Source organism: Vulpes vulpes, chromosome 15 (assembly GCF_048418805.1).
Source record: "Vulpes vulpes isolate BD-2025 chromosome 15, VulVul3, whole genome shotgun sequence".
Lineage (NCBI taxonomy): Eukaryota > Metazoa > Chordata > Mammalia > Carnivora > Canidae > Vulpes > Vulpes vulpes.
In genome coordinates, this window is record NC_132794.1 from 96515552 (window position 1) to 96532312 (window position 16761).

Here is a 16761-nt window from a genome sequence, read left to right on the forward strand (position 1 = left end):
GCTGTGAAGAACTCCTATCTAAGAAGGCGACTGGTTTAATCTGGTGCTACGCGTCTGCTATCTAGATGCTGGACTTTTTTTTTTTTCAGAGGTCCTGCACCAAAGTCTTTCATTCCATTTTTCCATCTCCTAGTCTAACTCCCTGGTATTTCTAGGTTTTGAAATTACCTTACCTTACCTACTTAGATTCACGTTATCTACTTCTGTTTCCTTGGTATCTGCTGACCATGGACTCAACTCTGAATCAATTGCCTCATGGTACCTACCAGTCATCTTTTTTTATAACCTAACCCTTGGTCCTTGTATATCATGGCCTCTGCCATTACCCGAAAACCCTAGCATTTCATTAGGAAATGTTTGGAATTTACCCATTCACTTTTAAGGGTTCTTATTATGGAGATTATCTTAAAATACATATTTTGGTGCTATTGTTTTAGTGCTAAATAGGTAACCCGTATCTATTTTGTATTTTCTGTCATCCTGCATCTATTCTGACATTATATTGTTGTTATTATAATCATCTGTCTTACCCATTCATCTTCTTCATCAGGCTGCAAACTCATGTGGACTAGGGGTCCTGAATGTCTTATATTTATCTCCTAGCCTTAGTATCCCACCCAATTCAGGCACAGAGTAGACATTCAGTAAGTTTGTTGAATGAATAAATGAATGACAAAGCTGATGTTCTCCTACCTTTGATAGGCGTTCTTTTTTTTTCCCAATAGCTTTTCTTAATATTGTCAGATAATCATCACTAGGATGAATCACAGCCACCCACCACAAATGTCACATAAAGCTAAATTTATACCCAAGGCAAAAGTTAAATCAATAAATAAGCAATTAAAAAATCGTTAGCTGAAATGTTAATGTCTTCCAACCTATCTCTATTAGCTACAACTTGTTTGAAGGGAATCCTGCCCCTAAAAATGACAACGCTTTTTAGCATTTAACATATATTTTAGTAAATTATTTTAAAGTTTAACCTACATCCACAAGAATGTCCAAATCTTAACAATTTTGTTCAGTGATTTTACTCTTACACACACACATGCATGTGCACACACACAAACAAAAATAGAATTCTTTTCCAGAATCACAAAGGCTTCTTGAATGTTACCAGTCAATAACACCAATGTGCATCCACTTGACAAAGAAATGCCTTTTCTGACTTCTGTCACCAGAAATTAATTTTGCTCTTCTTGAACATATTTAATAGAGCCAAACAATATATATTCTTGTATCTAGTTGTTATAATTTAATGTTATATTTGTGAGACTTGTCATCCATATAGTGTGTACTAGTGATTGGTCCATTCGATTGTGGTGTAGTATTCCAACAGTATGAATATACAACCATTTATTTTTTCATTCTGCTGGTGACAGGTCTTTAAGTACCTTCCCCTTTTTGGCTATTATGAATACAGTAGCTATGTACATCACTGTTCATGTTATTAAGTAGACATAAGCACTCACTCTCTAGGATACATTTTTGGGCCTAGAATCAAGAAGTCCTAGGAAGATGTGTTTACTTGTACTACATAGTACTGGTTTTTCATAGTGTTTGTTCCAAATAGCAATTTATGAAAGTTCCAGTAATTTTACAACCTCACCAACACCTAATTTAAAAAAAATTTTTAGCGCTTCTGGTGAAAGTTTAGAGGTATTCCATGGTCATTTACTTTATATTTTCCTAAAGAATAATGATGCTGAATATTTTAAAAGTATTTATTGGCCATTTGAATATCTATTATCTAAAGGAGTGCTTGTTTTTAGGCTTTAGTCACTTTTTAAAATTTTTATTTATTTATTTCAGACAGAGATAGTAGAGAGAGAGAGAGAGAGAGAGAGAGAGTGAATGAGCAGAGTTAGGGGCAGAGGTAGAAGTAGACTCCCCACTGAACAGGGAGCCTGACATGGAGCTTGATCCCAGGACCCCAGGATCATGACCTGAGCTGAAGGCAGATGCTCGACTGAGCCACCCTAGTGCTCCCAGACGTTAGTAATTTTTAAAAGCATTAGGTGGTCAGTTTCTCTTATTGATTTGTAGAAGTTTTTATATAACTCTTTTCCTCATATGATTTACAGACAGTAGTGATAATTTATATATAATGTCCCAATCTGTGGTTTGCTTTTTCTATATTCTATTTTCTGATAAATAAAAATTCTTAATATTTATGTAATATAATTCATCAACCACTTCAAAACTTTTCTTTATGGTAAGGCTTTTTATTTTTAGTTTAAGAAATCCTTTCTTCCCCCATATCCATGGATATATTATCTTATTTTTCCTATCTAATTTTTCCAATAAACTGTGCTGTTTTACTTACCAATTTCTGTCTATAATCCATCTACAATTAATTTTTGTGTGTGGTATGAGGTAAGGATGACATTTCACATTGATTCATATGGATACCAATGAACCCAATTCCATTAATTAAAAAGACCATCCTTTTCTCACTACACTGCTGTGACATAATTACTATAAATCAGATAACTATATGTGTATGTGTCTGTTTCAGAGTTTTCTGTTAATTGATCAGTTTGTCAAATTTTGTGCTGATAAAATACTTATTAATTACTGTAGTTTTATAATAAATCTTGATATCTAGTGTGAAGTCCCCTGCTTCATTCTTCTAGATCATTTGAGAACTACCTTGTCGATTTTGAAAAGTCTAGACATTTCATGGGATTACATAGCATGTATAGATCAATTAGGGATAAATTAACATTTTAAGAATAATGAGGCCTCCAATCTGTGAATATATTATTTTTCTCTCTTTATGTAGACTTTCTTTCAATTGTCTCAGCAATATTTATTAGTTTTGAGTATAGAAGTCCTGCACACCTTTCAATAAATTTATTCCCAGGTATTGGAGGTGTTTTGTGACACTGATAAATATTATATTTATATTAATTTTCAATTGATATTTATTAGTCTATATAAATGGGATTCTTATATTAATTTTGCACCTAGTTACCTTATTAATTTTACTTATTAATTCTAATAATTTTGAGAATCTTTTAGAATTTCTATGTGTCTAATGATATCATGTGCAAATTGAATGTCTTTTTTTCCTTCAAATATTTCTGTCACATACTTATTTATTTATGTATTGTTTATTGCTTCAGATAGGAAGCCAAATATGTTGAATAGAAATGGTGGCAATGGGCTATTTTATATGATGGTATTGGGCTCAGAAAATCAGGGGGAAGATTTCCTTATTTCAGTATTAAGTATGTTTGGCGGGGATTCTTTTGCAAATGACAATATCACAGTATTTTCTTAATTCATAGTTCACTGCCTTTTTAAAAGCCATGAATAGGTTTTTGAATTTTATTACATGCTTTTTCTGAATCTTTTGAAATAGTCATATATTTCCCTCCTTTGATCTGTTGTTATAAATTGATTACCAAATGTTAAAATAATCTTGCATTCCTGGAACAAACCACTTGAAAAAAATCTATTATTCCATTACAGTGTGAATCTGATTTGCTTATATTTTGTTGAAGGTCTTTGCAAGTATATTAATAAGGTATCTTGTCTTTTAATTTTCATTTCATATAGTATTTTTGCCAGATTTTGGAATCAAGGTTATGTTAGCTTCATAAAACAAAATAAATTTTCTCACTTTTTCTGGGATAATCTGTGTAAGATTGATGTATTTTCTTTCTTATGTGTTTGGGGAAAATAACCCTGAAAGTGGCCAAGGCTTGGAGTTTACTGTAGGGGAAAATTTTATTTATGTACACAATTTCTTTTGTATATATAAATATGCATATTTTAGAAATAAAAATAAATTAAAATATAAATAGTTATACATTTTCAATCTAAAACAATATAATCTAAAATAAAAAAAATATATATTTCTTTTTGCATTTATTTTGGTACATTGTATTTTTTCAACTAACTTATACATTGAATCTGAACTTTCAAATCTGTTTCATAAATTAGTTTCTATTACCTCTTATGCTACTATTATTATTTTACTATTAGACTTATATTAATGTTCCCCTTTTGATTCTTGATATCTGTAATATTTGTTTTCTTTCATTTTTATACATCAGTCTTTCAAGAAGCTTATCAATTTTACTAATTGTTAAAAACAACTGGCTATACCCATTTTCTATATTTTTCTTTCCTTTTTTCACTTTGGACTTCATTTACTATTACTTTTTTGTTCTCATGATGTAGGAGCTTGTGTTATTTTTTCCAACCTTTTTCACACACACTCGTAAACTTAAAACTTTACACTTCCCTTCTATCACTGCTTTAACAGCATCTGATAAGTTTTGATACACCCTATTCATGATCATTCACCTTAAAATATGTCCCAATTTCCATTATAATTTATTTTTTAAATTAGCTATTAACATGTATCATCTTTAATTTTCAAATGTTTGTGTTTCTCTAATCACTGTTTTGTTTTAAATGGCTACGTTTCTTCCATTATGATCACAAAAAAATACTGTATATGATTTCAATTATTTGAAATTTGTTAAAATTTGCTTAATGGTCTACTCTGCAATCAATAATGATAAATGTTCCAAGAACACTTGAAGGAAGGAATGTGTTCTGCAATATTTATATTTGGTGTTCTGTATATGTTACTTAGATTAAGATTCCTAATCATGTTTTCAAATATTCCATGATCTTAATTTTTTGCTTAGTTTTTACTTACTAAGAGAGATATACCAAAATTTCCAATTCCATTTATGTCTTCTTGATTTTTAAAAACTTGTTGTTATACTTTGAAGGTATTTTATTAGGATTAAATAAATTTTGAAATGTCGTATCTTCCTTTAAAATTCAGACTTTTATCATTTTGAAATGCTCCTCTGTCTCTAGTATTATATCTTGCCTTACAATTGACTTCGTATGCTGTTAATACAGCCATGCTTGCTTTTTTTTTTTTAACAAAGTGTTGCATTGCATTCATTTTCCATCCTTTCACTTTCAATCTTCCTGATAGTTAAAGTCTTTTAAAACAACATAGGTTTTTTTTTTTTTTTTCTGCTTGTCATTCTTTGCTTTTTTAAAAGTAAACATCCTTAAGATTTCTCCTATTTTTTTCTTATAGTTTTAAACTTTACATTTAATTCCATGAAATATTCAAGTTAATTTTTGCATAAGGTGTGAGACTTAGATGGAGGTTCTTTAGTTTTTTATTTTGTGAATGTTCAGTTGCCCCAGCATCATCAATTGAAAGCCTATCCTCCTTCCATTGAATTGCTCTTGCACCTTTGTTGATGAAATGTTTGTTGCTTATATTCTACTTGGGTTCTTTGATTTTCTTCTTCTGTGGTTGAGATTTGAGAGTTAATATATATATATATATATATATATATATATATATATATTTCAGATACTCATCCTTTTACAGATGTATAGTTTGCATCCATTTTCTCCCACTACAGAGCTTGCATTATTAATAGCAGCCTTCACTGAATAAAAGTTTTGGGGGGCACCTGGGTGGCTCAGAAGGTTGAGCATCTGCTTTCGCCTTGGGTCATGGTCTCTGAGTCCTGGGATCCAGCCCTAGGTCACCAGCTTCCTGGTTTAGCGGGAAATCTGATTCTCATTCTCCCTGTGTATTTCCTTCTGCCTTTCCTCCCTGCTTGTGCTCTCTGTCTCTCTCTTTCTCAAATGAATGAGTAAAGATTTTTTAAAAAAAAATAAAAGATTTTAATTTTGTGAATATCCAATTTACCAATTTTTCCTTTTATGAGTTATGCTTTTGGTGTCAAGTTTAAGAATTCTTTCTTATCCCTAGATTCTTAAGGTTTCTTCTATTTTTTAAGCATTATAGTTTACACTTTATGTTTAAGTCTATGATATATTTTGAGGCACTTTTTGCATAAGATGTGAGTCTTAAGTTGACAAGGCTATCTTTCCCCCATAAGACTTTGCACCTTTGTCAAAAATTAGTTGGGCATATTGATTTTTCATTTCTGAGCTCTGTTCTGTTCCATTGATTTGTGTGCCTACCCTCCATACAGTCTTGATTACTATAGATGTATATAACACATCTCGAAACCAGGTAGGTCAATTCTTCTACTTTGTATTCTTTTTCATCACTTTATTCATTTTATTTTATTTTTTTAAGATTTTATTTATTTATTCATGAGATATATACACACACAGAGAGAGAGAGAGAGAGAGGCAGAGACATAGGCAAAGGGAGAAGCAGCTTCTATGCAGGGATCCTGATGTGGAACTCGATCCCGGACTCTAGGATCACGCCCCGGGCCAAAGGCAGGTGCTAAACTGCTGAGCATCCCAGGGATCCCCTCACTTTATTCATTTTAAAGCAGTATTCAGTGTACAACGAAATTGAGAGGGAGTTTACAGAGATTTCTCATAAACTCCACATATACATAGCCTCTCACATTATCAACACTACTCACCAGACAGACACCTTTTTTTTTTCTTTTTTAAACCAAGCACAAACTTACATGACATTTTGTAACCACATAAAGTGCACAGTTCACCTTAGGGCTCACTCTTGATGCTATACATTCTATGAGTTTGAACAATGTATAATGGCACATTTCCATCCATTAGTCTAATAACAGAGTATTTTCATTGCCCTAAAAGTCGGCAATGCTCTGCTCATTCATTTCTCCATGATGCTGGATCTCTGGCAACCTTTTACTGTCTTCATAGTTTTGCCTTACCCAGAATGTCGTAGACTTGGAATAATATAGCACGTTAACATTTCCATACTGGCTTTGCTCGCTTAACAATATGCTTTTAAGATTCCTCCATATGTTTTCATAGCTTATTAGAGCATTTCTTTTGAGTTCTGAATAATATTTCAATATCTGAGTATAGCAGTTTATGTATCCATTCACTTACTGAGGGGCCTTTTGGTTGCATCCAAGTTTTGGCAATTGTGAACACAGCTGCTGTAAATATCCTTATGTAGGTTTTTGTGTAGGCATAAATTTAAACTACTTTGAGTAAATACAAACAGGCATGATTGCTGGATCATATGGTAAGAGTATGTTTGGTTTTCTAAGAAACTGCCAAACTGTCTTCCAAGTTGGCCCTATCATTTTGTGTTCCCAGCCAGCAATGTATGAGAGTTCCTGTTGCTCCACATCCTTGTCAGCATTTGGTGTCATTGGTGTTCTGTATTTTGGTTATTTGAAGGTGGGTTGTTTTAATTTGCAGTTTTGTGATGACATATGATATGGAACATATTAACCTTATTTGCTCTTTGTATATCTTCTTCAGAGAGGTCTCTGTTATGATTTTGCTCACTTTTAATTGTTTGTTTTCCTATTAAAAATTTTTAAAGAGTTTTAAGAATGTTTTGTATATTCCGTATGGCAATCCTTTATCAGATGTCTTTACTTCCAGTCTGTGACTTGTCTTTTAATTCCCTTGACTTTTTCTTTCATAGAGGAGAAGTTTTAAAATCCAGTGAATTTTAGGTTATTAGTCATATCTTTCATGGATTGTGTCTGGTTTTGTATCTAAAAAGGCATCACCATACTGAAGGTCATCTAGGTTTTCTTTTATGTTATCTTCTAGCAGATTTATAGTTTTGTATTTTACTTTTAGATTTATGATTTGTTTTGCATTGATTTTTGTGAAGCATGTAAACTCTGCCTAGATTCATGTATTTAGTTTTTGCTTGTAGATGCTCACTTGTTCTAGCACCATTTGTTGAAAAGACTATATTTGTTCTATTGTATTGTCTCTGTTTCTTTGTCAAAAATCAGTTGACTATATTTATGGGAGTCTCTTTCTGGGATCTCTATTTTGTTTCATTGATCTATTTGTCTATTCTTTTGCCAATATCACACTTTTTTAAAAAGATTTTTAATTTATTTATTCATGAGAAACACACAATGAGAGAGAGAGAGAGAGAGAGAGAGAGAGAGGGGCAGAGACACAGGCAGAGGGAGAAAGCAGCAGGCTCCATGCAGGGAGCCTGATGTAGGACATGATCCCAGGACTCCAGGATCACGCTCTGTGTCAAAAGCAGGCGCTAAACCACGGAGCCACCCAGGCATCCCTGTCTTTTTCTTTTTCTTTTTCTTTTTTTTTTAAGATTGTATTTTTCTATTTAAGAGAGAGAGTGTATGAGCGGGGTTATGTATGGGAGATGGTGTGGGAGAATTAGACTCCCTGCTGAGCAAAGAGCCTGATGTGGGACTTGGTCTCAAGACCCTGAGATTACCACCTGAGCTGAAGGCAGATGCACTAACTGAGCCACCAGGCACCCCATACTATCTTGATTAGTGTAGCACTATAGTAAGTCTTGAGGTTTGGTAGCATTAATCTCCCAATTGTGGTCTTTTCCTTCAATATTGTGTTGGCTATTCTGGGTGTTTTGCCCCTCTATATAAACTTTATCATCAATTTGTTGATATCCACAAAATAAGGTGCTAGCTGTTCAATTGAGATTACATTGAATCTACATATCAAATTGGGAAGAACTGACATCTTGACAATAATGAATCTTTCTGTCCATGAACATGAAATATCTCTCCATGTATTTATGTATTTATTTATTTATTTATTTATTTATTTATTTTTATCTCTCCATTTTTTAGTTGTTTATTTCATTCATCTGAGTTTTCCTTTTTTCTCATACAGATCTTCTGCATATTTTGTTAGAATTATATCTGAGTATTTAATTTTGATGGGATGCAAATGCAAATGGTATTGTTTTATATTTCAAATTCCACTTATTAATTGTTAATATATAGGAAAGCAATTGCCTTCTGTGTATTAACCTTGATTCTTGCAACTTGCCACAGTTGCTTATTAGTTCCAGGTTTGTTTCTTTGTTTGTTTGTTATGGTCAATTCTTTCAGAGTTTCTACATAATTATATCATCTGTGAACAAAGACAGTTTTATGTCCTCTTTCTTGATCTGTATAACTTTTGTTTCATTTTCTTGCTTTTTGAATTAGTGGAGACTTCCATGTGATGTTGAAAAGGAGTAGTGAGAGTTGACATCCTTGCCTTGTACCTAATTGTAGTGGCAAAACATTGAATTTCTCATCAAGTATGATGTTAGTTGGAGATTTTTTTGTAGATAGGCTTTATAAAGTTGAGAAAATTTCCCATTGAGAAAATTTCCCTCTATTCCCAGTTTACTCAAAATATTTGTCATGGGTGGATTTTGTCAAATGCTCTTTCTACATCTATTAATATGATCATGTGATCTTCGTTTATACCCTGTTGATATGATAGATTACATTAATTGATTTTCAAATGGTAAGTGAGCTATGTACAACTCAGATAATTCCCAATTGGTTGTGGCATATAATTCTTATTATGCTTTTTTGGGATTTGACTTATTAATATTTTGTTGATAATTTCTGCATTTATATTTTTCTCCTGTCTCCTCCATTCTTCTTCTAAACCCATCTATTGAGTTTTACATTTTAGTTATTAAATTTTTTAGTTATAAAATTTTCATTTGGTTCTTCTGTATCTTCCATTTGCTTTGTTTTCTATTTATTTATTGATATTTTCTATGTTTACATTTATTTCAAGTGTGTTCATAATTGTTCATTGAGGCATTTTTAAAAAAGATTTTTATTTATTTATTCATGAGAGACACACACAGAGAATGAGAGAGAGAGAGAGAGAGAGAGAGAGGCAGAAGGAGAAGTAGGCTCTATGCAGGGACCCCGACGTGGGACTCGATCCCAGGTGTCCAGGATCAGGCCCTGGGCCGAAGGCAGCACTAAACCGCTGAGCCCCCTGGGCTGCCCCATTTTGAGGCATTTTTTGAGGAGTACTTTAAAACTGTCAGGTAATTCTAATATTTCTGCCATCTTTGCTTCTAATATTTCTGTCTTTGCTCCTATTGCTTGTCTTTTTTTCATTTAGATTGTGATTTTCCTGGTTCTAGATATGATAGGAAATTTTTAATTGAAAATTGGGCATTAATGATATTATGTTAATTTTTTTAAAAGATCTTATTTATTTATTCATGAGACACACACACACACAGAGGGAGAGAGGCAGAGACACAGGCAGAGGGAGAAGCAGGCTCCACACAAGGAGCACTACGGGGGACTTGATCCCAGGTCTCCAGGATCACACCATGGGCCAAAGGCGGTACTAAACCATTAAGCCACCGGGCTGCCTGATATTATGTTAATTAAACTTCTGGCTTAGTTGCTTCTTCCCAACAGAGAAAAGGGACTGCTGCTTCATTACTGCCGGGCAGAGGAAAAATTCCACATTGACCCTTAGTCTCTTTGAAAGTCACAAGAGTGTCTTCTTCCTTATGAATAGCAGACCGGGTTAGAGTTCTGGCTCTCCACTGGGTTAGCACTAATACCTTGCTGGCTAGGAGACGTAAATTCTTAGGGCTGCTGGCTGCATAGCCTCAACAATACCCAGTGACGGTTGCCTTGTTACCACTGGACAGTTGTGAATGTTCTGTTTCTCCACTAGACCTCCTACACACTGCCTCAGAAGGCAAAGAGAGGGACTCCTCATTACCTTCAGTACACGTGGAAGTCTAAGCTTCTGTGGTCTTCACTGTGGGGAAGGAGTGCCTTATTATTGCCTGGCAGGGATGAAAATCTTTGCTCCCTATTTTGTCTTCTCTACACCACCCAGATGGGTGGGATTTCACATACCTTGTCACAGCCTGGCAAGGATGGAAGTCTAAGGGGCACCTGGGTGGCTCAGTTAGTTAAGCATCTGCCTTTGGCTCAGGTCGTGATCCCAGAGTCCTGGGATCAAGCCCAGCATCTGAGCCCTGTTCAGTGGGGAGTCTTTTCTCTTTTCTTGCTCTCTCTCTCTCTCTTTCTCCCTGTCAAATAAATAATTAAATTCTTTAAAAAAAAAAAAGAATGGAAGCCTAAGATCCCCACTGGGCCTCTGTTGACATGGTTGAGGGAGAGACCACAAGTAGGGATGTTTTTGTATGTGGTTTTTTTCTGTCAAGTTTGGCTTAAGTAGTGCAGTTATTGACTAAGTTTGTGTCTTGCTTGTCTGTACCTTTCCTTGTCCTTTGCCTAGAGAGAACAGTCTTTTGTTAGGATTTTTTTTTTCTGTGACTAATGGTATTTTTAGGTTGCCAGCTTTTCCAACTTGAAATCTGTGATACATAAGGCAAAAAGAAAACCCAGGAAACTTGCCACCGTATTGTTCTCTGGGCCTCAAGGTACCCAGCTGATCTGCCTTCTTGTTTCCACTTTTGAAAATCATTTTCTTTGTGTAATATCTAATTCCCAGTGTCCTTACACGGATCACTGAGAGGAAGAGGGAAAAGTATTTCTACCCCATCTTCTCAGCAACTTTCTTTAATGTATAGAGAATTTAGTACATTTATATTTTATATTTTTTGCTATTGCCACATAGTCCTGCATAAAAAAAAATCCTTCAAATCATTAACTTAAAGCAAGAATTATAAACAACAGTCTTTAATTCTTAGTCGTGCATCTGCAGGTTGGCTGTGATAAGGTGATCTTTGATAGTTTGGCTGGGCCTATGTAAAGGAGGCATCTGCATAAGGGCTTTATTGTTTGCCATCCCCCTTGGGTCAGTAGGCTGTCTGAGATATATTCTTCCATTATGATAACAGAAGAATGAGAGAAGAAGCCCAAGTGTGGAAGTATTTGCCAAGTCTCTTCTGTGTATTGTATGCTATCATCTAATTAGCGTCAGCAAGTTTCATGACTGGGTCCAAAGTAAAAAAATCAAAGATGCTCATGCTATCTTCCATGTCATCAATGCAAGGCATGCAACCAATCCAAGACTCCCAAAGCTCTAATTAAGTAATGGTATCCCAGGATATCCTTTTGTTCTTGATGCTATATTTCACTCTTTTTTTTTTTCTTGCCAGTTTTGGAGAGTTATATTGGCCAGTATCTCTTCAAATATTGCCTTTGAGTCTTCCCTCTTTATAGAATGCAATTAGAAGTGTGTTGAAACTGCTGTGCCCTTTTCTGTGTTCCTATCTTTTTTTCCCCCTAAGCATCAATCTGACCATATTATTCTGACATCATTCCCTGTGAAGCATAGTCTGTTCTTTTATTACACCCCCTTATTGAATTCTTAGTTCAAAATTAACTTTTTTTTTCAGTTGTAGAGTATTTTTTATAGCCTACAGGATTTTTTGAACATTATTCATTTTTCCTCTATTTTTTAGAACATATTCATTATAATTATTTTGACATGCCAGTTTATGTGACTCATCTGTGGGTCTGTTTCTATTCTCTCTTTCTCTGCCTTTCTCTCAGTATTTTAGTCCTATTTTGTTGCATACTGTGTACCTTTATTTGCATCTCAGACACAATATAATTATTTAGATACTCAGGGTGAATTATCTTTATCATACTGTATAAACATTTCTTTTGGATGATGGATAGAATACACAAACTTTATCTGGGTCAGATTTGTTTTTAGAGTTTGTTAGAACTGCTCTATGCCAGTTTTGTCCTTGTTACTATGATATGACAGCTCTAGGTCCTCAAACAAAACTAGGGAAAGGACCACTGTACCTTGATGGCTTTTTTAAAAAAGATTTTATTTATTTATTCATGAGAGACACACAGAGAGAGGCAGAGACTAGGCAGAGGGAGAACCAGGCTCCCTGTAAGGAGCCCAATGTGGGACTTGATCCCAGATCCTGGGATCAGGCCTTGAGCCAAAGGCAGATACTTAACCACTGAGCCACCCATATGTCTCACCTTGATGGGTCTTGAACTTCCACTTTTGTTTCCCCAGAACTGTATGATGACTGAAATCACTGTGCAGCTCAGCTCTTTAATCTTAAAGCAGCTACTACTTTCTGCTGCTTTCCTTGATGTTTTATCTTGAAATGTGCAAACCATGAATTTCCAAGGGGAGATTACATACATTTTATTTTACTCTGTTTCCTATATCTGTAGTATCTTTCCTTTAAGTCTTAAATCCTTTGTCCATCCTAAATTTAAGCTTCTGTCTCCTTGGCCCAATGTGACTGCTACTTTGTTAAGGAAAATATTCCCCCAAGCATGAACTGATAAATGGACTCCAGAGTAAAAACCTTGGAATATGGTGCTAAGCTCATTGTATGAGTTGTAGCCTCTTGAGTCCTCTGTGCATAGTTTATTTCCAAGGCCTTTAAAATAGTCATTTTATGTTATCACCTAAATTTTACAGTTGTTTTCAACAGGGGGATTATTCTGATTCAAGTTCTTATACCTTGGTTATAATCGGAATTTTAAAATATTGTAGTGCTCTTTTGTTTTTGTGTGTCCACTGGACCCTTTAAAATACATCACTGGATTTTAGTCATTGCCAAAAAGATTATGACATTTTTATGCTGGGAATTTTTTTTTTGATAGACAAGATTATAAAAATTCTTGGCTGTTGCTGTCACCAACAGCCCTTGGTTTTGAAAGAGCTAATTGGAAAAAAAGAATAATGAGAAAAATGAGAAGATTGTAAATAAAATGACCTATGAACTGTAGTTGTAGTTTTTTATCATTAAAGATGGTATGTTTTGTACTGCTTAAAATAAGCCTTTTTCTTTGGTTGGCAAATAATTCCAAAATTATTAGAGACTTTAATTTTTAAAGAAAGGCATTGTTTTTTCCTTACTTCTAAAAACTGGAAAGAGCAACAGAAATGCCTAACACCTCAAGAGTTTCGAAATGTCTACTGACACTTGTGCAGTAACAACTGGGAACTTGTTAGAGATGTAAATTCTCATGCCCCACTCTGGACTTCCTAGATTAGAAACCCTGGGGGTGGAGCCCAGCCATCTGTATTTAACAAGCCCTCCAGGTGATTCTGATTCATGCAAAAAACAAAAAACAAAAAACACATAACTCATGCTGGTGGACCAGAGGCCACATTTTGAGAAACACTGTCCTAGAATACAATATCTGTTATATATAGATGCTTATTGAGTAATTGAGTAAATAGATGGATTGATAAATAAAATCAATCATAGTGCTAGATAGAATCACTTGTAATTTGGAAACAAAGGTCCTAACCTTATGACACTAGGCTCAGAGATGATGGGAGGAAGGATTACATTTATTACATTTTATTTAATTAGTTAATTATTTTTAAAAGATTTTATTTATTTGAGAGGGGAAAGATCACAATCAAGGGATAAGGGTAGAGGGAGAAGCAGAGTCCCCACTGAGCATGGAGTCTGATGAAGGTTCCATCCCAGGCCACCAGGATCATGACCTGAGTCAAAGGCAAACACCCAACTGACTGAGCCACTCAGGCACCTCATTTGAAAATTTTATATAAGAAGTTCACATGTATGAATTTTGTATATCTCCCAAATGTTAACTCCAAGACAGTTCCGTTCCAGAGCAGGGATACACTGGCATTCTGGTGTCCTACAGTAGTAGTTCTCAGTTTGTGGCCCCTGGAACCAGCAGTATTAGTATTACTTGAGAACTTGCTAGAAATATAGAAACTCACTGAATCAGAAAAAGAAAGTTCACAGACTTTCCAGCGGATCTCAATGCACACAAAACTTTAAGAACCACTGCTCTACGATATGGATTTTAATAAGCTGGCAATGAATCACATGGAAAAGTTAATTACAGGTGATATTTCAACTAAGCACCAAGGTACAAGAGATGGAAAATTCCAAAGTAACTTTTCAATTTAATATATGCAAATATTCAAAGGAAAGTCTTTAGACTACTTCTACAACTTTGGGAACTTTCAGCTGGATAATATATACAGTGTGTGTGTGTACATGTTTGTGTGTATTCCTGGGAATATAGGAAACCTAATATATGATTTCTGTGGTCAAAGATTATAGTCTAACTCTTTTTAATGAAATCTTGGTGGTGTTACAGGGTCTGCTTTGTGATTACTTTGCAATAAACCTGCATTACTCTAAGAATTGGTCAGTACAAAGGATAGGCAGTCTTTCTCTTGGGCCAGTGGCAGGTCATGTGGGAGAATATTGTCCAGCCTAGAGTCACCTTAGGTCATCTGGTAGTGCCACCAAGAGAGTTTAGGAATGAATTTCAGGTCTTAGCAGCAAAAAACTAAGGGCTCACCCTGGATACTAGGGATTGCTGAAGTTAGGGCAAGCCATTAACGACAATATGATGTCCAAAGTATGAGATCTATAGACAGGGGGACGAATAAAGAAACTTGAGTCTCTGACAGCCTCCAAAGAGAAAAATCGGGTCTAAACATTTTCCCAGAGAGCAGAAACCTAGCTCCTGAAATTACCATTTAAACAAAAGATTACTCTTTTCCATTCTATTCTCCCTCTGGTCCAACTGCTAGAAGTCTGAAACAACCTGGCAAAGTGAGGTGAGGGCAGTGAAAGCACAGGTAAGGAAATACAAAAGAAGTCAACCATGGTTTCTTTTCCAACCATGTTTCATCTTCCAGAAGGTGCAGAAGCCTGTTTGGGAAGGTGAGAGCTTTTTAATACTAAATCAAGTCCAAAGTTTGCATTAATATCTTGAACTGGACATTTGACTTCCTGAATTAGGGCTGGTTTGTTACTTAAAGTGACTCCAGGATATTTTAACTAAAAGAAGTGAGCAAAAATATCATTGACTTGAAGTTTTCATCCAGGGGCAGAAAAACATTATCACAACTGAACACATTTTGGAAAGATGGTGAAAGACAAAAATAAAGTTTTGTTTTGATTATGTCAGGAGTCGTGCTTGCTCAACACACTGGTTACACACAGACTGAGCCTTAAACAATTTGGTTCATATCCAAAAATTCTAAAAACCCAGAGCTGAGCCAGCTCTGTGCACGTGAAGCCTAGTCTACAGCAAGTCCACATGTGGGCAAGTGCCCAGATGCCCACAGAAATGTTGACTGTGAGTTTTATGTTTAAAATAGTTTATAAAGATATGGAGTGATTTTGTAGGGCCAAAGTGGTGTAATAAATATAGATTTCCGGCTTCTGTTTTCAGTACTTTCTTGAAATATTAAGTCTGCCATTCCCTAGCATGTGATACAGAGTAAACCACTAATTCTGTAGGTCTCAGGTTCTTCATCGGTGTTCTAGAAGACTTGGTTAGATAATTTTAAATATTGGCAGTTATGATTCCATGACATCATGAAAACAAATTAAGGTGTGAAATATACATTTAGTTTAAGCTTTTTCTATTGGCTCAAAATGAGATCTTTAGCAAGTCTCTTGATTTCTCTATAATTCCTTTACATGTAAAATGCCCGCCTTGCATTCCTACACGTGGCCAAGAAATTCAAAAGATGTTGGCATTTAGAGTAACACCCTCCAAAGATGTCCATGTCCTAATCCCTGGAAACTATGACTCTATCAATTTACATGGGAAAAGGAATTTTGTGTATGTGATTAACGAAAAGACCTAGAAATTAGTACATTATCCAGGTCTGCCTAATGCAATAACACAGGTCCTTAAAATCAGATAACCATTCCCAGCTGTAGTTAGATGGGACAATGACCATAGAAGAATGATCAAAAAGATGCAAAGCTGCTGGCTTTAAAGATAAACGGAGCTGCAAGCCAAGGAATGTGGGAGGTCTCTAGAGCTAAAGATGGCAAGGAAACTGCTTTTTCCCCGTAGCCTTCAGAAAGAAGCACCATCCTGTGATGTCCTGATATTAGTCCAGCAGGACCCAGACTTTTCACCTCCAGATAATAAATTTGTATTGGTAAGCCACTACACTTGTGGTAATTTGTTATGGCAGCCACAGAAAGCTAATAATAAGGTAAATATTTTTAAAAGTTCAAAACCCTGTGCAACTACAGGCTCTGGTGGTGATAAAGATAGATATTCTAAAAGGATATGAAATGAACATTGG